This window comes from Stenella coeruleoalba, assembly GCF_951394435.1.
Source record: "Stenella coeruleoalba genome assembly, chromosome: 17".
Taxonomy (NCBI): Eukaryota; Metazoa; Chordata; class Mammalia; order Artiodactyla; family Delphinidae; genus Stenella; species Stenella coeruleoalba.
The window spans coordinates 78,555,386-78,579,278 of record NC_137163.1 but is presented as its reverse complement, the minus strand read 5'-3'; the positions used below and the strand labels follow the sequence as shown (position 1 = coordinate 78,579,278).

General features: G+C 42.8%; 1 long non-coding RNA gene across 3 annotated transcripts in view; it reads right to left on the bottom strand.

Annotated features, from left to right (window-relative positions):
• Positions 1-23,893, bottom strand: part of LOC307176125 — a 279,090-nt gene that overhangs the window by 143,973 nt on the left and 111,224 nt on the right. For all 3 annotated transcript variants that reach the window (XR_013824610.1, XR_013824611.1, XR_013824612.1), the window contains exon 3: positions 11,391-11,531. This is a non-coding gene — a long non-coding RNA (uncharacterized lncRNA). The remainder of the gene's footprint in view (positions 1-11,390; positions 11,532-23,893) is intronic.

The window sequence follows — 23,893 nt, the reverse complement described above, 5'->3', positions numbered from 1 at the left end:
TGCATTCAGAAAGTGTATAAACGGGACTTCCCTGGTGGTGCAGTGGTTAAGAATCCACCTGCCAATGAAGGAGACACGGGTTCAAGCCCTGGTCTGGGAAGATCGAACGTGCCCCACAGAGCAACTAAGCCCGTGCACCACAACTACTGAGCCTTCACTCTAGAGCCTGCGAGCCACAGCTACTGAGCCCCTGTGCCACAACTACTGAAGCCCACGCACCTAGAGCCCATGCTCCGCAACAAGAGAAGCCACCACGATGAGAAGCCCGCACACCACAACGAAGACCTAATGCAGCCAAATTTAATTAATTAATTAATTAATTTTTTTTAAAAAAAAGCACACTGGAAATAACATTTTTTTTAAAAAGTGCATAAATGTTCACATAGAAAGTATTCTTAACAACGTTAACTCTCACTTTTATGTCATTTTAACTAAGAATTTTTTAAACTTTCCTAGTTTTAGGGTAAAATAAAGCAACCTTTTTATTATTCATTTGGTTTCAGTATTGTTTTATTTGTTTTGGTATAAATAGCAAAAAGATTTCTTCAGAACAGCACTGTATTATGCAAAATAAGTTCAGTTTATTGGGGCTTGTTAGAATAAAACAATACTCTTAATACCTTATTTGTGTCAAAAACCTCCTGAATTAATAGCATAAGGGAGAGAATAATCAGATAATTCTGAGCTTACTCTCCACCTTTTTATGCACAATTTTGCAGAGGTCGAGGAAGAACTAGATCATCTTCCTTTGTTAAGTCTTGGCATTAACAGAAAGGGGAAAGGCCTCAGTCGGTTTACAGGATAAACCCGTACTTAAAGTTGTCTGATGGACGTCAACTTTCAACACCACTGTGAGACCCCATCACCTCCAATGGGGATAAAGTCGAGGCTGAATTGAGTCCCTTCAGGAAAGGGGAGCTCGGAGGGTGGGGTGTCAGTCAACTGGGCTGTGCCCACCGTGTTGAAGGCCTGGCTCCGGGGAAAGGGGACAGACCCGGGAGAAGGCACCTGTGCCCCTGGGGCCATGCTCACCAAGAAACACCATGACCTCCATGAAAGCAGGTCCTGTCACCGCTGCCAAGGGTTTTGAGCACTCGTTATCCCCTCCTCACCCCTACAGAGAAGCAGCCACAGCGAATGTAACTCTTGCAACTACACAGGCCTTTTCACATTAAACCTCCCCTGGAAAGAATGATGCTGACTAGTCCTGACACTTGAGAGCCTGTCCTAGGAGACCAGCTACTTCCAAGCACAGAAACTGACACCAGCAACTGCCTTTGTGATATGACCGTCTTTGAACGGCAAGAAGCCTGCTTCCCTCACCATTCTGCCCCGTTAAACAGGTAAATGCTCCTTGTCTTACAGGCTCCGCCGTTTCTGCAGAGACTGGGAAAGGAAAGATGCCAAGTATTTTTTTTAGGTTTTAATATTTGAGTTATGCCATTTATTTTGATTATTTGCTTTCTTTATAATTTTTAAACTATCCAAAATCTGGAACTGCCACTTACTGATCTTGAAATTTAATGCTAAGAGTTTTGATAACGAGTGGCTTATCTCAGGATAGAACACATAGATTTTAAATCAGGAAAAACATGAACTCATAGAGAATATCAGAGTAAGACTAGGGTTTTGTAACATTAAGAATTACTATGTGATAAAGAATTTCTGACCCTACTAGAATAAAGAATTGATGGTTACTAGCTACACTGTTATAATTTAAATAATAATGTTCGACAGAGAATCCGTTTTTACCATACAGTATTATAAACACATGAAGATTGATGTGGCATTAATGAAAATACACTCTTTGTATAAAACACTCAAAGAAATGGAATATTCAGAAGTTTGGTATCTCAGAAGAATTTGCCGGTGGAAGGATGTGAACCTATTGAAATACGATTTCCTATATGGTAGGAAAACAGTGACATCGCTAAGGATTCTATTTGATTAAAGAAACCTATTTTTTTTTAATTGGGGCATAGTTGTTTTACAATGTTGTGTTACTTTCTACTGTACAACAAAGTGAAGTAGAGCTCTCTGTGCTATACAGCAGGTTCTCATTAGTTATCTATTTTATACATATTAGTGTATATATATTAGTCCCAATCTCCCAATTCATCCCACCCCCCTTTCCCCCCTTGGTATCCATACGTTTGTTCTCTACATCTGTGTCTAAAGAAACCTATTTTTAACCTGTATTTATAATGAGAAGAGTTACCCAATATCTTTTATAGACCCATAAGAGCTGGGAAAACTAAGAGGAAAAAATAAATACACAAAACCCCATTTAAGAAATCTGCCTATTTCCTTAAGGAAACCAAAAAACAGGCAAAGCCCAAAGCAGCACTCCATATGCTTATAGCTGAACTCATGTATTTCAACAGCTGATTGTCAACAAGGCAAAAACTCCTAAACTCATCTGCACAAAAAGCAACTCTGATGTCAGCTCACATGTGCAGACACACGCCACATGGGGACACGGCACTCAGGCATCACAGCCTATCTGCATTGCTAGGACCACAGCCGAGGTCCGGCTAAGTCTCCTGGAGCCTGCCTACACACGGACTCTCTTACCTCCAGGATGAGCCGATTAGTTGAGAAAAAGGGCTGTATTTTGTATAAATGTCTGACAATCAACTTTTTAAACAGTCACCACTGATACTCAACTCGCACAGGTCTAGAGCCCTATAACCAGGTTGATGATTAAATGTAAAATGATGCCAATTACGTTGGCCAATTATAACTGCTTCCAAATATTGAGACAGTTGTTCTCATAGCAGCAAATCTTACCTAGAAGCTTGATTGATTGATTTTTAATTTTAATGTGGGATTAATTACACTAGGTCAGAGTAACTCATGTGTGTTGAATTCCATTCATCCTAAAATCTCTGGCTCCACATTTATTTGGCTAAGATTACATCCTACATTCCGTAATTTTCAATTCCTAAGAAAACATGATATACATTTGCAAATTCTTGCTTTTGCTGTTCCCTGCTGGCATTGTTATTTTTGCTGTTTGATACCCGCTTAAGAGCTTAGATTTTACAAAAACATACAATAGCTTTGATTTATTAATAATATTAACATGTTAGACTAGAAAGAACATATAAGGGACGGAGGGTAGTGAGGTGAATCCTTTAGGACAAGGAGTAGAAGCTGTCCAAGGACACTTATCCAGCTGTGTGAGAAGCTTAAACACTTCCCGGTGACAGCAAGAAGGATTGGCCACAGTGAGGCCAAAGGAATTCCAAACCTCACAATTACATCTTCCTTGGTCGGCAGCCCTGCGTCCACCAAGGACCTGGAAATTACCACCCTCTGGAATCAGAACCCCTGCCTGGGGGTCAAACAGAACTGTCACTGGAGGAACGGGGATTCCTTACAAAATAACATCTTATGGTTTGATACAGTGTCATTGTTCAACAAACATCCCCTAAGTGCCTACTGTGCGTCAAGCACTGGATAAGCAGCTATATGACTCCAGTGGAGAGAAGGAAAGAGAGAGAGACAAAGTTCCCAGAGAGCGTGGCTTGTCTCGCTAATCAAAATAAATATGACACTCAAAACTTCAATCATGTAAGTCTTCAATATGATGATTATTTTAAAATCACGTCAATGAATGTAGATATACAGTTTATTCATACCCTGCTTACTTCTAAAAAAGAATTTCTGACGGCAATAAAAGTAAAACTGGAGGGATTCCCTGGTGGCGCAGTGGTTGAGAGTCCGCCTGCCGATGCAGGGGACATGGGTTCGTGCCCCGGTCCGGGAAGATCCCACATGCCGCGGAGCTGCTGGGCCCGTGAGCCATGGCCGCTGAGCCTGTGCGTCCGGAGCCTGTGCTCCGCAACAGGAGAGGCCACAACAGTGAGAGGGCCGCGTACCGCAAAAAAAACCCCAAAGAACAGGTAACACCATAAGGAAATTCAATACTGGAAGTCTTAGACAGAATGAGGCTGTACATAAAAGTTCATGAAAACTTATACAATAAGCCCAAAATATTGCTAAGGAAGCTGATTCTCTTCAGGAGAAAAAGGAAGGGTCTGCAAAATATCATCAGGGGTAGTTATTAGAAAAATTCAAGACTATTGCTCATCACTTCAGAGGTAAAATGGTTCCACCCGTGACATGTTGACTTAAGTCCATCCCCACCATCACGGATGTTCAGGTCTCCAGACACATCACCTGGTTATGACCACAGCTCTTCTAATGGTTTCTTACTTTCACTGTTTCTTCATTCCCACTGATCCTACTCACTTGGGGCTGATTCATATTCTACACAACAGATCCGGTGAATAGTTCCATAGCCTAAAGTAAACTCCGACATGTCCCAACTCACCCAACCATCCCGTCTGTCTCCTGCCACCTGCCCTCTCTCCTGATCCACTCACACCACCTGCATTCACCAGGGAGGGCTCTCCGGTCCCTAAAAATCTTGTCTCTTTGTTTCTGCATTCATGCCTGTGGCTGATGACATCTTCTCAGCTGCGGATACTTGATGAAATGTATCAGTGTCACCTACATCTGTCAACTGTTACATTAAATGGCATATCCTCGTATTAATTTCGAGGGTCACTTTATGATACCTTAGAGAGTCAAGGAAGTGAAGCGGCTTCTACCTGGAGACCTAGAGGGTCAATGGGAGACAGTCCATCAAGGTGAAAGGACGTAATAATGGGGCAAAAGGAAGGCAGAACTAAGACTCATAACTTTAACATCCTCACGTGCTATTTTATTTGTTTCTTGACTTAAAACGTCTTCTTTTTTTTTTTTTTTTTTTTGTGGTACGCAGGCCTCTCACTGTTGTGGCCTCTCCCGTTGCGGAACACAGGCTCCGGACGCACAGGCTCAGCAGCCATGGCTCAGCGGCCATGGCTCACGGGCCCAGCCACTCCGCGGCATGTGGGATCTTCCTGGACCGGGGCATGAACCTGTGTCCCCTGCATCGGCAGGCAGACGCTCAACCACTGCACCACCAGGGAAGCCCCAATACGTCTTCTTTTAAAAAAAAAAACTTACTAATGTAAAAACCTCCTGATTTTTTAATTAGTTGAAAACCAACTCAAGAGAAGTTTTAAGTATTCTGCAGACCAGCATCCGGCATTTCCTCTTAGACAAAGGAGCCAAAGAAGTGGAGGTTGCCAAGGGCACGTCACGTCCTTTCATCCTCCTACAACGGTGTTTTCAAAGCTTCTCTTGCATTTGAGTTGCTATTTGCACACCCTCCCTCATATCTTTCTTCTCTCATAGAAACTCAACCTCCATCAAAAAAAAAAATTAAATAAGCGTTTGGTGCGTCTAAAATACAGTGAGAAAGGGCTTGACGCAGACCGTACACAGATGTTAGCTCGACGTGGCGCTGTATCACGTCTCAGCAGTGGGAGCACCTGCACGTGACTAATTCTTCTTCGCACGTTGACGCTGTGGAGTCTGACAGCAGCGTGTTTAGGCATCTGACATGCTCTTGTCTAAATATGTGTTGCCTCTGAGTTTAGTTTTACGACATCAAAACAAATTACAGCAAATCTGTGGAGAAACCCAGGAAAATGTGTTGAAATGCAAAGCAGTACTGAAAATGGAAGTTAGGTGCTAATATATATATTGTAACTAAGATCCTTCATTTCAGCGTTAAGCCGGGAACGAAGAAACTTCAATAGCATTTAATAACAATCATTTTTCACTCTTGTATTAGAATTATCTTTAAAAATTTAAACCTTGAGTTTCCTTTTCTTACCTGTCATTTAACAACAAATGATGGACAAAAACACAACCTCATTCCAGAACATTACTCCTTATGATAAACCAAAATACTGTTTTTTACATGATGAGTCTGAAGCAGAGTGTCTGCAGTATTTTCCCAATAACCCTGAGCATAAAAGATACACCAGTAGAAGACCAAGATTCAGCACATCAGGTGTGAGAGACTGCATCCTTCTGTAGACGGTAGAGCTAATGAATGAGCTTCATAGAAAAGGTAGGAAAACACAAAATGGTTCTTTTGGAAGAAAACGTGATATTAATAATTAGTATTAACAGAAAGAAAACTCTAAAGCAAAAAAAAAGTCTGTAGGTCCTATGAAATATGCCCTAAAAGTAGTAAGGTCCTGGGTGTGTCAAAGGCACAGAGGAAGCCCCCCCAGGAAGCGTAAACGCCACCACGGCCTGCGTCACCTCTAGGCGTTAGGGCCAGATGCACAGGCTCCTTTCTCAACCGCAGTGGCTGACGGCTCAACGTTCATATTGGCCTTGATCCTGACGCGCTGTGTGGTCAATTCTCAAAGCACCTGAGGAGAGGACCACCTGCCACCCTCCTGGGGTGTGAGGCCGCCCTCCTGCAAAGAGGGAAGGAAGCTGTTCGGGCTGTGTGTGGCTTGGAGCCAAGAGCTATGCCTGCAGGAAGGTAGGGTCTGACCGCAGGAACCCTGGGTACCGGGATGCTGTGACAGTTCCTCCCCAACCCTGCATCCAGCACAGAAGCCCCACCCTCGATGACCCCAACGGAGCAGCTTAGCCTCCTAACAAATTCCCCACTTCAGGCTCCCCTCACCTTCCCTCACCACAGTTAGAGAACAAAATTCACAGCCAGTCTGGCCAGGGCAGCAGCCTGGCTTTCAGCAGCCTCCACTAGCCTTAGAATAAAAGCTGAAATTCTTCCCCGGGCTCCCGTGGACGACTCAGGCCGGCCCCCACTTCCTCTGCAGGCTTAGGCCCGTGCCTTCCTTAATGCAGCACAAGGTCTGGGTAGGAGAGGAATCAGTTCTACACTCGTTTGCACTAACAACGGCTTTTAGTCCTAGATTATCCACCAAATGAAGACTAAATGCAACCTGCAAATACCTCCGAACATTTCTCACCTGTATGCGATGTATGGAATATTAAAACACTATTGAACGATACCATTTAAAGGGCCAAGGCAGCATGTCAAGCACGGTGATTCTGTGACCCTCATAGCTGTGCCCCCAGCCGCACTGCACTCTGACCTCTGAACTTGGACCGAGTCCACATTCCCCGTCATCTCTAACAAGTAAATGGATTGACATTTTCAACTGTTTCAGTGAAAATTTGTCATATTCAATGTCATGTTATAGAAGGAGCAAATAATAGCTAATCTTTATGAGTATGTACACAAACGTGCCAGCTACTGTTCTAAATGTTTCAGAGTATCAATACGTTCAAATCAATCTCCACAATCACCCTACGTTGTAGGAAATATCACCCCCTCCCACACACAGACAAGGGGACGCCAGTAAACAGCAGCTAACCCACCTGTCCCAGGTCATCCAAGTAGCCAATGAAGAAGCAGAGATGTGGGTCTCAGCTTTCTGGCTGCAGCGTACACATCCTACCCACCCTAATCTTATGCAGACTAGAGCAAAAAGTTCAGTCAAGAGAAATTCATAAACGTAGAGGTATTTAGAATCTAATCTGGTACCTGAATTAACATGGTAGTTCGGAATTCCAAGCCCAGAGAAACCTTAGACAAGCTCTCTTCTCACAGACTGTGGACCTTGTTCTGTGATGTCCCAAGGGTTCCCTGGAAGTTCCTGGGTCCCACGGGGATGGGGTCGGTGGTCCAGCACCCTCCCCACTCTTCATAGACACCTGCTCTCTTTTATCTGTTCAATATCTTAGAGCTTCACTTATGATTTCATTTCACCTACACTTTCATTTTGTACTAAAAGAGGATTCTGCCACTTTTGAAAAATGTTTAAAACCACTGAACTTTCCAATAATTTCATTTCAAAAATCAGGAAACTGGGTCCCAGACAGGATGCTCTAAGGAAGGCCACACACTCAAATGCTGAAACTTGAAACACAGCAAATTATGATGACGTAGTTAAATCAAAGATGACCTTCTGTGTGATGTTTTCATGACCCTGACAGTCCTATGATAATTAGTTTAAACGATTTTTTTTTTTGCTCTTGTGAAAAGAAAGTATTTGTTTGTTCCCACAATCACTTCTCACAACCACAAATACCTTCTTGTGTCCAGGCAGTTCCTGGAGGTAGGCTGCCCTCAGCTGCACAGATAATTCTGCAGCCTGTCCTTCTAACACCCCTTGATCCTGGGGGCTTCTTGTGAATTGTGGGTGAGCTGAAGAGAATTTTAAATTACATCAAAATTTTAAGTTATTTGATAGTTTTTATTCCAAGGGGAAAATGGAAATATGTTTAAATATGCTGTGTAACTAGAATGTCTCTAATCATTTATGATGAAGGCTTTTTCGAGTGTGTAGGTGCCTGCATGAGCTTGTGCCTGTTTGCAAGGAAGCCAGAAATATACAGATCTGGTTGGCAAAGCGGAAAAGCAGTCGTCAGTAAGAAGGGATTATTTCTAAACCTTAGGGGAGCTGCTTCATATGATTAAATCCTCACAGCTGTTTTTATTAGATGCGATAGACACGTTTAAAATACAAATCACATCTGAATCATTAACAAATTTTCTGCAAACTCTCACACAGTAAAATGTGAAACAATGTGCTCTATTCATTTCAGAAAGAAAATGAATGTCCCTCTAACATGTGATATGATCCCTTTGACTAAGTCACATTCGAGTCAAATTCTAAAGATGTCCAAATACTCCGATCTTTCACCAATGAATTTGTTTAGTGAACAGCTGATAGCTGCATAAACAGTCATAAAATCTGTTCATGACCCTTGAATTAATACAGAAAATAAATATTTTTTTTATTTAAAGTCATCACTTAGTATTATTGGAGATAATACTAAGTGATGACTTTTCCAAGAGCTTTCTGAGATGACCTGACAGATCCCTTCTCTTTGTTGTTCCACTTTCCACAATCCCTGCTGCTCCTCGCTCCTGCCCGCCCTCTGGTAATACAAGAAACATGACAGAATAAATAATATTTGGCAAAGCGTACTTGTTTCAGGTTTCATGTTGTGTGCAGGTAATAAAACTTTTTAAAAGTCTCCAATTCTAAGGAAGGCGCTAGGCTAAATAACTACGGTAGCAGATAGATTCTTAGGTCACCCAATCCCATGAAAGCCCTCGGGAACGCCTGCAAGATATTGGTAATCAGGTCCCAGAAAAGTGGCTCTGAGCTCCACGGATGAAGAAATTCCGGCTGTGGGAGGCTGAGGGGAATGACCTTCAGAGCTAAAACCTGGCAGAGACAGTGTGAGACTCTAGGTCACTCAACCCTCGGCCAGCTGTTCTTTCCGGAACATTATACTCGCTCTTAAAACTACCAGGAATCGGGCTTCCCTGGTGGCGCAGTGGTTAAGAATCCGCCTGCCAATGCAGGGGACATGGGTTCGAGCCCTGGTCCAGGAAGATCCCACATGCCGTGGAGCAGCTAAGCCCGTGTGCCACAGCTACTGAGCCTTTGAGCCACAACTACTGAGACCACGTGCCACAACTACTGAGCCTGCGCTCTAGAGCTCATAAGGCACTACTATGGAAGCCACGTGCCTAGAGCCCATGCTCCGCAACAAAAGAAGCCACCGCAATGAGAAGCCCGTGCACCACAACGAAGAGTAGCCCCCCGCTCACTGCAACTAGAGAAAGCCCACGTGCAGCAACGAAGAACCAATGCAGCCAAAAATAAATAAATAAAATAAATAAATAACTACCAGGAATCACTTGCAATGAATAAAAATATTTCTACATTAAAAAATGAATTCATGACACAGTAAAAGCAGGTTGTAAGTAGTTAAGACAAGTCACCTAGTCAAGGCACCAATGATGAGAAATTCACACCGTGATTCACACCTTTTCTTGAATCTCTCTTTTTTTTTAATTTTATTTATCATTTGCTAGGCCTGTCTGGGGAAGGAAATTAATCTTTGGGTAATTGTGATCTTGGCTTAAAAGGACATTAAAAGAACTAAAGAAAACTGATACAGTATCTGTTAAGATGACACAAAAAGGGTACATCTTAAAATAGTTAGTCTCTGCACCAGTCAAATAAAAGAAGCCTCTTTTATAAAGGTAGTGAATGATTAATGGGTCATTTCAAGACCAATTAAAAGTCTCAACACACAAATCTACAAGTATGCAGTTGCAAGAGACAAAAGATAAGCAGATGGCGATTTCAGTGCCAACCGACTGGCAGAGAGAAATCATCAGCATATTGTAGCCTGAGAAATGAACAGGACCTTAGACACCAACTGATGCAGATGGACAAACAGAAAAAACAGAAACTAATGCAAGAAACTGACAAGCTGGGTGTGAAATAAGTGAGCCAGTTAGAGGGCAAGTGTCTAATCAGGTACCTTGCTTCCAAAGAACAGCCGTTAAATACAAAATAATGCAAAAGCAAAACAAAACTGAGCACCGCTTCTTCAAGAGCATTGTTCAATCTCCACACGCTGAAAGCCTAAACATAATGTCTGGGTCCTTTAAAAGTAATTTCCCCCAGGAGTTACCAAGGAAAATTGCATTTCTGCACCTTCTTTTCAGAGCACAGAAAATCTTTTTCATGATATTAACATTTCTAGGGGAAAACACACTTTTTTCCTCAGACATGTCAATGGAAACAAGAAATTATTGATCTATTGCTACTTAAGGGGCTGGTGCTAAACAGTTCAATTCAGAAAACATTGACGGACTTCTGGTGGGTCAATCCCACGGCTCACACCACCTAACGCTGCCCAACCAGGACCCCACGGGGCTGGGCAGGTCCCTATTTCTAAACTCTTTTAGAAAGAGTTTCTCAGGGTCGGGTTTTTTCTCTTATTCCATATGAATTTTTATTTATTTATTTATCTGTTTGTTTGCTTGTTTGTTTAATATCTTTATTGGAGTATAATTGCCTTACAATGAGGTGTTAGTTTCTGCTGTGTAACAAAGTGAATCAGCTGTACATATACATATATTCAGGGTCAGTGTTTTGATAGGTAACATCCTATGCAAATGTAAGATAAGTAAAGTAATAAAATTTAAGTAAATTTTAAGTAAAACTACTAAGTAAAATAATAAAATTTCTTAACTAAATGACAATGTCCATGGCTCCAGGAAACCCTTAAAAAGGATCATTGTAAATTATTATGTTCTTGTCCACAGATGAAAAACTGTTTTGGACAGGACAGGACTTCCGGCATCCCTCCAACATCACTTACATTCTGCTCTTTACTGACCCTCTGAGCCCACAAAGAGTGTTGCGCACACGTGTGTGCACACGCATACACACACGCACGCATAGCCCTACACCCACACACAATACCCACGACAGAAAGGGAGGGGCAAAAGAACGGCAGAAGAACAGGAGGGCTTTGCAACATCGCTGCACGCCGGGGCCCATGAATTATCTGCTGTGTTCAGAACAGTTTTCTTAGAGCTTGGCTCCCGCAGCCCAGGCTACCTGCACGAGCCTTAGGCGCCTTCCTCCGCTGTGCTGAGTGGGCAGCGTGCTCAGCAGAGGACCTACCTTTTCAACCTTCCCGGCTGCAGGGTCTGCCCTGCATCTGTGAGGTGTTCGCAAGCACAGGTATCTTCTGACCGTTTGCTGCCAGCCCGATGACTTCACGCCTTTTATTGCTCATGGTTGATTATGGCATTTGGATAAAGGCTGAAGTGAAAAAAAAAAATCCAAGTTTTAAGGTGAAGCAGATTAGTTTTGAAAATTTTATTGTGTCCAAAAAAAAGCGGCAAATAAAATTCTGTATCCACTGATTTACGGGACATTATTTTTTAAGTTGAAAACTAATTTTCCAAGTCTGGCAGCATGAACATTTCCACCTGCCCTCCTGTCCCGGTACTTTGTACGATTCTGTCGGCTGCAGCTTGAACAGAGCCTTGGTCACTGTTGGCGGGACAGGTGAGTCAGCCGTGGTCCCCAGTGGGATACTCTGCAGATGGAGCTGCCCGAAGCAGCAGGTGCCGGGATCCGCCCAGTGCCCCTCCATCGCTCCTGGCGGGTGGCCAGTGGCCATAGACTGCAGAGCTGTGCTGGTGCCACTGAAAACCTCTGCGTCCCCAGGCTGGATTACAAAGCTGGGCTTGGCCAGCGGAAAGGGAAGAACCGAACAGAGCACCGCAGTGACAGTTTAGAAGGTGAATTCACTCGACATCGTGGTTTTAAGATTGTTGTCATTTTCCAGGCGCCTTTGTCCTAAAATATTATGTACACAAGTTAAATTCTCAAATAATGCAATCTAAAATAAATTATATCTGGATTTGATATAAATACATACATATTTTTTAGACTGGTTGTCTTGATGCCATGATGTACCGCAGACGCTGCTAGAGCCCACCTGTTCCTTATTTTAGGGACTAAATGTTCAAATGTTCCCACTGAAACATATCCTCTCCAGGCCCCCATTCAGTTAAGGACGTTTACGTGACACAGTTCTGCAGTGACACGTAGGCACAGGTCACCAGGAGGAGCTTCCTTCCCAAACAGAAGGGCAAAACCTAGCTAGTCAGGGCTCTTCCCCGTCTGCTATCTGGGATTCGGGTTACGGGAGCCACTTTGTGACCAAGATGTGACAATTATGAAGAGGAGAAAGAGGCTGACATGCAAAGCATTGAAAAATAATAAGATATCATTGCACATTGGGCTACTGAAGCAGCTCTGGGCAGACCTATCCTGCACTATTCGGGGCATATGAATACGCCACACACATACACACAAGTACACACGTGTACACATGTACACATGCACACATACACACACACAGACGCACGCACACACACACACGAGTTTAAGCCATGTCTAATCAAGTTTTCAGTTACTTTCAGCTAAACACATGGCAAACTGATTCACCAAGTATCCTTGTAAACACAAAATATCAACTTCCATACAGGGTGTTCCATTCATTGATTCATAAGAGTTCCACCTTTTCTAGGAATTTCAAGCAGAAATTAAAGATTTACTGGGGTGATAAAATGCCTAATTATTAGGCTTAAGTTGTGGAGGCAGCCTTAATTCCTGAGATGCATATACGCTGAAGAGTAAATTGATTTAATCTATTTCTGCAATAAAAACTTAACTTTGGCAATATTAATACTTGACTATGTTAGTAAAATGGTAGATACTGGACAGAGATGAAGATGCACGCAGGACACACACCTTCCCTCCTCTGCTCCTGCAGTTGCTACGGGGACAGAGGACAGAACACACAGTCTGTAAAACTACAGTATTCCTTGGCAATCATCATGCTAGAATTAGGTGTAAAGTGCTACAGAAAAATAGTGCCAGCAGGAGGGAAGGGGGAGCACAGGGGAAGCTACTAATAATCAAGGTAGGAAAGGTTCGGAAGTGAGTCTCCTGGCAGCGGAAGTGGAAAGGAAGATGATCTGATATGTCTCGGACCTACGTTTTTAGGGACTTGAAGAAAAAGTAGCTGTAGGGGCGGACTGCCTTTAATAAAGGGTATTGATCCTTCTTCATTAAACCAGATGTGCTTATTGGCACATTTTCAAGGAGAAAAGCCAATAAGTAAATTCTACTTATGCAAACCTGAGTGTTTTTACATCAAACACTTTACCTGTAAAATTCTCTCTCCTTTCCTTTACTCAGGTTGACACAGTTTTCTTTTCTTTTTTTTTTCTTTTGACACAGTTTTCTTTAATCACTCTTTCTCTTCTCCTAGCATGGAAGTGATAGTCTCTTCCTATTTTCTAGTATTTGAGTGTAATTTTTAAGAGGACTTCTTGAGTTAGCAAAATCCAAACTTTGTATCCCTCTGCATCTCAGAAGAGAGGTCTGGAAATGATTTAATTATGTGTCCTGTCCTTACAATTTTTGGTTAGTGTGGTCTAACTCTTCTCTTCTCCCTTACTTAAACTTGGTCAGTACTTCACTTAATCTCAGTTAGTTCATATTTATCAACGTGTTTTAAAAACGCTTTGTTTTCACCTTTGCTTCTTGCGTATCACATCTTCTTATGGATCCAATTTCCTACTGAGGCACATGTATTTGTAGTACTTTTAGCAAATACTCCCAAGTAAGGCTCAGTTCTTTGTCTGAAAATATCTTTATTTTCCTTGACAGATAATTTAGCGGGATAGAAAACTGAAGGAAACCAAGTTTATTCTTCCTTAACACCCTCAGTATACGTCATTGCCTTCTGGCTGGTGTAGAGTTAACTGTCAGTGTAATTGTTATACATTCGACGGCAATCTGAAAGTTACCGTGGAGCGAAAAACTTTGTCTCCGACTTTCAATTTTCTGATCATAATGCACCAGGCATAGATTCTTTTTAAGCCCTGTTTGGGAGTCAGTACAATTCTTAATCTGAAATCTCGTGATTTTTGTCATTTCTGGAAAATGCCTGGCTGTTACCTCTCCAAACATTGTCTTCAGTTCTTTGTTTCTAACCTCTCTTCCTGGAGCTCCTCCTGGATCTGCATGGGATCTCTGCATTGTAGTCTCCATGACCCTCAACCACTCTGAAATCTACTTTATTCCAACAAATCTACCTTCTAATTCTCTAATTCCACTTTTGCTTGTGTCTAATCAGTTTTTACCCCACTCCTCTAAGGACTTTTTTGTTTTGGCCATGGAGCACAGCATGTGGGATCTTAGCTCCCCGACCAGGGATCAAACCGGCACCCCCTGCATTGGAAGCGTGGAGTCTTAACCACTGGACCACCAGGCAAGTCCCTCTAAGGACCCTAAAGTGAGGATAGAGGTTATCTCCAAGGGAGGAGAGAAGGGTGATGCTAAGAAAGGGACACTAAGTAGCTTCTAATGAACTGACAGTGGGGTTTTTTTTTAGCCTGGCTTATGTTAAACAGATATTTGTTCAAAGTATTTGCTATGCTATATTTTGCCTTTCATGAACTTTCAGTATACGTTTTATCTTCCTATAAAAAAAAATACTGAACAACAAACAGTAAGTTAAGACTTGAAGATGTTAAACATTTCTTGGTATAAATCCTTCCCTTTCATCTGTAATTTTTCTATGGTTAATATTCTAACAGACATTTCCACCTCTACTTCACCTTTCCTTCAATTTATTTCTTCCTTTTCAATTTCTTGGTTTCCTTTTTAATGATCTTAGCTTCTTTATTTGTTGTATTAAAACCTTTATGTCATATTTTCCATTAGGCAATATGATTCTTGATTTGTCCCTTTCTAAATACTAGTCAGTGCCTTTGTAACCTTGAACACGTAATGACTGAACTGAAACTGTAAGAAGGCAGAGCAAGCAGTTTTAAGACATTACAAGCAGCAATTTCCATTTCCCAAGTGCTCTTGAACACTCTCCAAATAGAAATAGACTGAAGCCTTCTATCAGCTGAAGTCTTTCTCCTGGGCTACGTGCCAGATTTAATAGTATTCATAATCACCTTCTTGCCAAAGTATTTTTAACCTACACTTATTTTTTTTTTTGCAAGAATTAAAAACACATTCTACAAACATGTCTTGAGTTTCTGACTACAATTAGATATCCAACTTATACACAAAAAGGACACAAACTATTTATAATAGCTCTTAGAATATTACATGAAGAAAAGCATAAAAATTCAGAGTTGATTATACGCTGGCTTGTCAGTAAATGGAGCATTAGAAGGCAAATTTCTGTCATAAGCTATCATCCGAGTAATCTTCCAAGGAGTCCAAATGTCACACACATATCTACACATGAGCATGCACACACACACACACACACACACACACGTATGTGTGTATTTATATTCGTCAATTCATATTTAAAGCTAAGATAGGAATATATAAACAAGCATACAGATATTCTTTCATTGACATTAAAAGCGTGAAATGAGAATCAAATAACATCCCAAGAAGCCCCACCCTGCTCTTGAAGAAAGGCCTGAGAGCTTTACTAAAGCTGCCAGGATATAAAATATGCTTATTTAACCCAAAGTTGGCATTATCTAAAATATACAAAGAGACATTAACACAAATTTCCATCACTTTAGCGATATTTGTGGTCTATCTTGCACGGAAAAAAAGGCAGATTTGTTGAGTGTTTCTCCTAGCAATGAATATTCATGACTATTTTATCTAAAGTTGGGAAAGCTAAATTACTGATTAGCCTTAAGCAATACTGAGGTATAAGTAGAGACTTTAATGCCAGCCTGAATGTCCTGTGATCTTGTTGAAAAATAATTTCTCATTATTTCTCCTTTGAAACTTGAAAGTTGGATTAAATGATCCTCAAAGACACTCCCAGCTCTAACAGTTCATGATGATAAAAACCTTCTTAAATAAAAATGCAGATGATGAAAAGGAAATTGACCATACTTTTCACTAAATGCCTAAAAAACATTTCTGATATTATGCTCTTCCAAATGCAACTTTATATAATAAACTTCACAGAAAGAGGACAAAAAAGGCATTTCCATTTTACATGCACAGAGAAAATTACACACCGCAGGTGAATTCCTCTACCGTAACCCATGCTAGCGGCCATCCGTGGAGTGCACTGCGATGTGCACACATGGCCACCGCGGTCACAGCCTCCCATGAGCTCCCCCAGGCCACAGGAAGTCATGGTCACACCACAGCCCCGAATCCAGACGCCTGGGCAGGCAGGCGAGACTTACAACTGGTTTTTTTTTTGTTTTTTTTTGTTTTGTGGCCGCGCCTCACGGCATGCAGGATCTTAGTGCCCCAACCAGGGGTCAAACCCATGCTTTTTTTTTTTTTCCCCGTTTTTTACAGACAGAATCACAAAAGATTCCAAAATGCACCCTGCCAGGGAAGTCCAGGCGAGACTTAGAACTGTTTAAAGTGACTATTACTGTCTATTTTAAATTCTCTGAGTTAAAATATTTAATTTCCTCTCATTTACCTTCTCTGTCTGCTTTGACTCCAGTTCTAGTTACCAAGAAAGAGATTAAAACAAAGGCTTACCTGGTGGCATATCTTGAACAGAGGAGGTACATTTCCATATTAACATTGTTTTGTAAAGCACTATATTCATTGATTATAAACGAATAACTGTACGATGAAATGAACACATATTTGCTTTTTGAAGGCTTTCCTGCATCAGTATCCCACCAGGTGCACAGAACAAAAGGCAGCAGCCTCCTGACAATATCCAGTGAATAATCACAACGCAGAAATAGTTGCTCACTTGGGCCTCTTCTCTGCTCAATGCGCAATTTCAGAGGAAAAAAAAAGCACTATGTAAATTTATCTCTTCTATTTGAAAAGAGAGGAATACATCACTTGACTTAGAAAATCCCTTTCGTTTAAAGGTCCCAAAGCATTTTTTAAAAAGCATTTCTTTAATTTTCTCAGTAGGTGTGTGAGGAATGGGGTGGTCGTGAGTTAGAAATGATAGAGAGCAGGTGGAGAAACCAAGGCAGGTGTCGCACGCAGACCCAGTGTGACTTGCAGTGAACTGACACCCCCTCCCCCAGTGTGGAAAGACTTCGCAGTGGGAGGTGGGATTTATTTGATAGTAGGTGGCGCCTATGTATCAGCCCTCAGCCACTTTCTTGCATTCTGGGTTTCTCATCTAAATTACAGTCTGGACAGGCACAGGGTTGAGGATTTGGCATAACTAGGTGCCGGCAGCCACGGTCCCAGCCCGATCCGGACTCCACAAACCCTGGGGCAGCTTGCTCAAGTCACCTTTATGTCACTTTACCATCAATGGTCAGTGTACCACCTGTGAAAACAGATACTTCATTGACACAACATACTAACAAAATTATCTTAAAAGTGGCTTAAAACATTTGAAATAGAGCGCACACACATAAGACACATACTGGGACACCACTGTAAGCAGGGTCTCCCTCTGCTTCTTCATTAGCATTTATTTCTCTGTGTCTGTCCCAGCAATGGAGTGAATGCTATTTCATTAAGTGTAAGAGGTCAGAACAAGAAAGAATAATAGAAAGAGACAAGAAAAAACTAAGAGATTTAGCATTTTAAGATGTTTTAAGAGTCTCAGAAGGCAAGAACGATATCTAGATAGAAATCTATCTAGAGAAGAAAATGCTTAATGGGAATGGTAATTGCTAATATACAGACAGTGACTCTTTCCATAAGTGATGGAACAGATCCAACAAAAGAGAAAGCAGGCAAGTAAAAAATAAAACACGATATTCCTCCCACTACTAAAATAAAACATCCTTTGACCTCGTTACAAAATGTCTTGGCATTTTTCATTTCCCAGAAATGACTGGAAAACAAGAATGTTACAACAACGAGATACCACTACACACCCATTACAACGGCCAAAATGTATGCCCCATTCTGCTTTTTCTTTCTTTTGTCCAACTTCCCTGAAGTTAATCTTCAAAACATTTCTGCGATGTTTTTGTTGATTCCTGCTTTTTTGCGGAAGTATTGCTTTGATTGCTTTACTGACAAAAACAACCTCAAAAGCGCTTCTACCTGTAGTGGGAAGTTTGTGAAATTATTTGCTGCTGCTGTCTTCCATCAAAGATACTTGGTCAAAAAGATAATATTTTGGCAACATCCTCTGGCTGGAAATTAACACAAAGACTGACCTCTCTCCTGGGACAGAAATATACACGTTAGGACAGCCAAGCCACCAATGGCTTTTCTCAACAAAAGTGCTCGGAGAAGGAGAGAAAAATGAATCTTCAGCCTGAATTTTAGGTTACGGTTTCGAGAAGGGCCCACTGGAAATTCGAGAGGCTTCTGAGAAGCAGAGAAAGCTTCGTACTCGGCGCCAACTCCCTGAGAAAGATTTTTGAAGATGCCTTGGCTTTGGTGAGGTGCATGCCGGGTAAAGAGGGCGTCTCCCGGGCTGGCCAGCTCCAGGCCCGTCCACGCCGCTCCATAAACCCCCAGCAGCACGTTGTTGGGAGTCTGTATTCTCCCCAAACCAACAAAACCAAGGTGTTCTCAGGCACCACCAGCGTTCTTTCTGGGCAGAGAATACCAAAGTTTTCTTCTTCTTGATGGTTTTTTTTTTTTTCCCCATTTTTTACAGACAGAATCACTAAAGATTCCAAAAGAAGCATGCAAAACACAAACCGACGCGCTCAGTGTGCACGTACAAGATAAGCACACGGTGCCCGATTAACCAAGGACGCCCACAGTCTCACCGCTTTGCAAACCGCGAGTGCCGTAGAGAGAAATGGCCGGTTGTTAGCGCCTCCAATACCCATCATGAGTCATCAGACTAACACCAGCGTTCTGTACACTTCCGCAGAGGCGTTACGGCTACTTCCTGCCTGTGTATCACGCTCCAGACCACCTCGAGCACTTCAAGCCATGTGGCTCCGCCAAACGTGCAGAGCTTCCTTTCCTTGGCGATGCAACAAACAATAGTTCATGACGCTTAAAGGTAAGGCTTATCCACTGGAGAAAAATCTAACTTTGGTAAAGCGCCAGGATTTTCCAATCATTCCTTCTAGCGGAGGAAAGGTGAAGACAGGTTTTCTCCTGCCCACGTGGGCATCGTGCCTCCCCTGAAAGGACATTCCCATCAAGTGGGAGGGGGGATACTCAGGAACGAAACCCGGGGGCGGGGGTACTTTTCTCAAGTCCCACCAACGAAGAGCTAGTCTCCACACCCTGCTGCTGCTGAAGCGGTTACTTGAGAACATGAGGTTATAGGCAGAGTCACACCGAATTTGTTTAGATTCAGAAATCCCTTAATAGAATAATTAATTTTAATATTTAAGGTGTTACTTCAACAAACAAATTGCAAATTTATAGGGAGAAAAATTCTGATTCAAAACTGAGCTGCGGGGGCTTCCCTGGTGGCGCAGCGATTGGGAGTCCGCCTGCCGATGCAGGAGACACGGGTTCGTGCCCCGGTCCGGGAAGATCCCACATGCCGCGGAGCGGCTGGGCCCGTGAGCCATGGCCGCTGGGCCTGCGCTTCCGGAGCCTGTGCTCCACAACGGGAGAGGCCACAACAGTGAGAGGCCCACGTACCGCAAAAAAAAAAAAAAAACACTGAGCTGCGTACACCAATTTGCCTCATTCTCTTTTGAGACTCCACTAAAATAACAGCCCAGATGGTCAATACAAATAAATAAACCCATGACAATCAAAAGGCCAGAATGGGGGAGGTCACCAACAGACAGGAGATTTCAGTAAATTCTGGAAACATGTAAAACGCATGGGAGAGGGCTGACAGATGAGACAGACAGGGAGAGGCGTGGGGCAGGAACCACCGGATTCTCTGGGCCCAGAGACCCTGCGCGGTGCCAGGGGCAGGAGAGCAGGAGGGAGCTGCAAACAGAGAGGCTCAGGAAGGCCCTCTGTGGATGCAGACACACGGTGAACCAGTAGCTGCCACCCCTATAAGGACACCAACTGTTAAAAGGAAAGCACCACATATATAATTCTTAAAGAAATTGAACAAACTGACAGAAGAAAAAGAATGGACTCTGGGTGGAGTTGAACTCAAGAGAAGCCATTCTCATTCTAGTATTTTGGGAGGAGAAATCTGTCATTTTCCCACCCAACTGTCCAAACTAAAATTCCCACCAAGGGGAAATTTTGTAAGAAAACAGACCTACCTACAGGAGCGCAGAGGAAGCTCAGACCATCCACCCAATGTCTTCAAGTATGAACAGACAACCAAGGAGCACAAGGCAGAAGAAGTCAGTCAGGACCATGACAAAGAAAGAGCAAGAGAAAAAGAAGGAAAACTAATCCCAGAAGAAACAAGGAAATTCAAAGAACTAAGGAAAAAGGGAAAAGTAACAAAACAGATGATGATGAATACACTCGGAGACCTTTCAGGAAATATCAGGGTATATATTTCTTTAAACAACAGGAAGGAGACTAAAAGCCCTGCCTTTCTTGTTAGTCTGTTCCCGACCCCTTCGAGCCCTGCGTGGATCCTAAGATGAGACCCCCCTCGATAAAGGCAGGACCTGCCATCCCTGCTGTAGGGCCTGGGTGGGTTCCCCAAATGCCCGTCAGGCACCAGGAAGTCCCTTCCCGGCTTTGCAGCTTTCAGTGCTGCTACTTAGTAAAAATAGGGCAGGAGCTTGTATTTCTCAAAACACATCAAAGTTCAACGTGTAAAATTTCTATATTTAATTTAAATATGCCACATTTAAAAACAAATAGGGCATGGGGCTTGAGAGTCTGGTGGTTCAGTGGGTGTCTTGCTACACAGGAGGAGAGTAACGCTGATTCATCAGCAGAATGTCCCCCAAGTTAGAGGCGATGCCCCAGGCTTTTTGAGGTTATTGATCATCATGAAGCTACCCCTTGACTTTGCCAACGTGGGCCTCACTGCTCGCGCCTGCTAGAGCCAGAGAGGGAGTCCCAGGGAGGGGAGTTAGAGCCTGAAAGAGCCTTTTTCCTACCCAGACCCTACACTTCCTCACACGCCTCCAGCAAAACAAACAAAACCGAAGCATGTAATTTTATGCATTACAATTCCTGTGCTTCTATTTGCAAATAGGATTGGAGTAACGGTATGAGAAAGTCGTTGACCAGCTCTTCTTATCTTTCAATGTTACCCTCTGTTTTGTGTATTAATATTAAAGGGCATCCTTTTAGAAACCTACCAACTCCTAATTCAGATTTTTTTCAGATCTATTTTAATTCAAGTAGATTCCTGATTAAGTTGAACTATGTAATTCTTCATCTGCTTTCTTTTCAGGAGAAAATACCGTATCTTCAGCTAAAGACACAATAAACATGTTAATATGAGGCATTAGAGGACATGAAGTAGATTATCCTCATCTGATAGAAGACAAAACAAAAGGAGGCTGTCCAAGTGTTCCCTTGGTGTCCACTGTTACTTAATGAAGCGTTATTAAGACAGAACCTTCACCAGAAAAGTGCACACATCCTGACTTTCCCCAGAGAGAAGGCAGCTGTGTAGCTACCACCCAGGAAGAGCAAGAAAAGACAAAGCCTTGCTAGGCCTGCAGCCCCAATCCCTCCCTCTCTCCAAAGGTAACTGCTGACTTCTCAATACTATGTCTAGTCCTGCTATCTGTTTTTGAACTTCTCCTTAAAACAGAATCAGAGTATGCCCTTTTCAGTGTCTGGATTCGTCTTTCTCAAAATGTTTCTGCGATTCATGTGTTGTATAGTTCTCTACTCTATGGATACGAACAACTGATTTCTCGTTCGTTGTTAGATGCTTGGATACTGTCCAGGGTGCAGCTATTGTAAATGACACTTCCGTCCACACTGAAGAGCACGTCTTCTGGTCACACAGACGTGCATTTCTGTTGCGTCGATAACTAGACATGGAACTGATAGGTCACGGGATGCATGTGTTCAGTGGTAGAAGTTTCTGTGCCATACGTTTTCGAAGTGGTTTCACCTCATTTGTGAAGTGCTGTTCGTCTCTGTTGCCCTATTTCCATTGAGTTATCCATCTTTTCTCCATTGATTTCAAACCATAGAATGTCTTGAGTAACTCCATTTTATGGTACAAAAGGTGCAGACTCTGCCTCTTGGGCTGACAACAAAATGTCCTGATCTCCAGGACAGCCACTGTGTTACATAAGCAGAATATGCAAAGCAGAAGTGAAGGATGTCTAAAGGGTCGACACTCGCAGTCTCTCTAATTTCAGAAGCGAACCAAAGTCTCTGGCTGCGGGGTTTCAATTTGGCTGACGTGGAAGATGCTTGGGAGGCACAAAATCAAACTGGGTATCCCCTGGCCTGGTGAGTAAGATAAAAAGGTCTGAGGAATTAGCCACAGCTTCAGCTGACGTTCAGCTCTGAGGGATTTCACGTCTCTTCCTGGGCGTCGCAGTCCTGGGTCTAAAAACCTGATGTTCGAACTGGAACTGGAAGAGGTAACTTGATGTGGTCCTTTTCTCAGGTGATGCTCTTGAACAGAAAGATGCGGGGGAGGTACACCTCTACTCATTAAAACTTTTAAAGTGAAGCTAGACTAATAACTAAGATTGGACACATTGCAAGTGACCACATGCTCATTTACATTTCAGAACAGAGAGAATTTTCCTGTCTAGAGAAGACAAAGAAGGACGTATCTGACGTAACATGATGATTATTTGAAATGAATTAACTATACCGCTGGGGGAGATAGGAGAAGTAACGTGTCCTGTTTTCATCCCTTTAGAATGAGACCCTTTCAGCCCTGAGTGTCCCCCTGCAATTCATCCAGTAGGAGTTTCCAAAGCTGCCATTTCCGAAAGGCTTCTCTTGAAGTCAGAGCGGCACAGCTGAAGACAGAAAGTTTGCGTTTCCCTCAGAAATCCTGTGATGGAATGGAGAAGCCTGCCTTCAAAGCAGAGGGCCGAGCGAAGCAAATCTTAGACCCACTGGTGAGGCATCACACTCCACCACAAAATTTAAACATCCACCCTGCACCTCACTGCTGAACACAGATTTCTCAACTCATCAAAATGACCCCGACAGGATCCACAGTGACCACCTGCAGAAAGTGCCCCGAACACAGAAGGCACCACGGAAAGGCGTCTCGCACCGATTCGTGCTCCTAGAGAGGACACGGCAAATCACACTTGACTTCTCAGCAGGAAGCTCTGGGACTGGAAGTGAGGACACACAAGAAGAGAAGCTTTATTTTTACATGTTTACATAAAATCTGTTTATTTAATCACAATGAGAAATTTTTTTTTTTTTTTTTTTTTTTGCGGTACGCGGGCCTCTCACTGTTGTGGCCTCTCCCGTTGCGGAGCACAGGCTCCGGACGCGCAGGCTCAGCGGCCACGGCTCACGGCCCAGCCGCTCCGCAGCATGTGGGATCTTCCCGGACCGGGGCACGAACCCGCGTCCCCTGCATCGGCAGGCGGACTCCCAACCACTGTGCCACCAGGGAAGCCCGAGAAATATTTTTTTGAAAGAAGAAAATAAAAACATTAAAGGGAAACAAACACCTCTACTTTACTCATAGGCTTCTTTCCTATAAAATCATTATTACAGGACCAGCACTTCAGACACTTAACACAAAAGCATAATAATTACAGCAGAACGAAAGGATGTCGTTGGAAAAGAATAACTTCCAGCTGCTTTAGGTTGGAGCCTGAAGTCAGCCGCACCCTCTGAAATTTGGCATCATG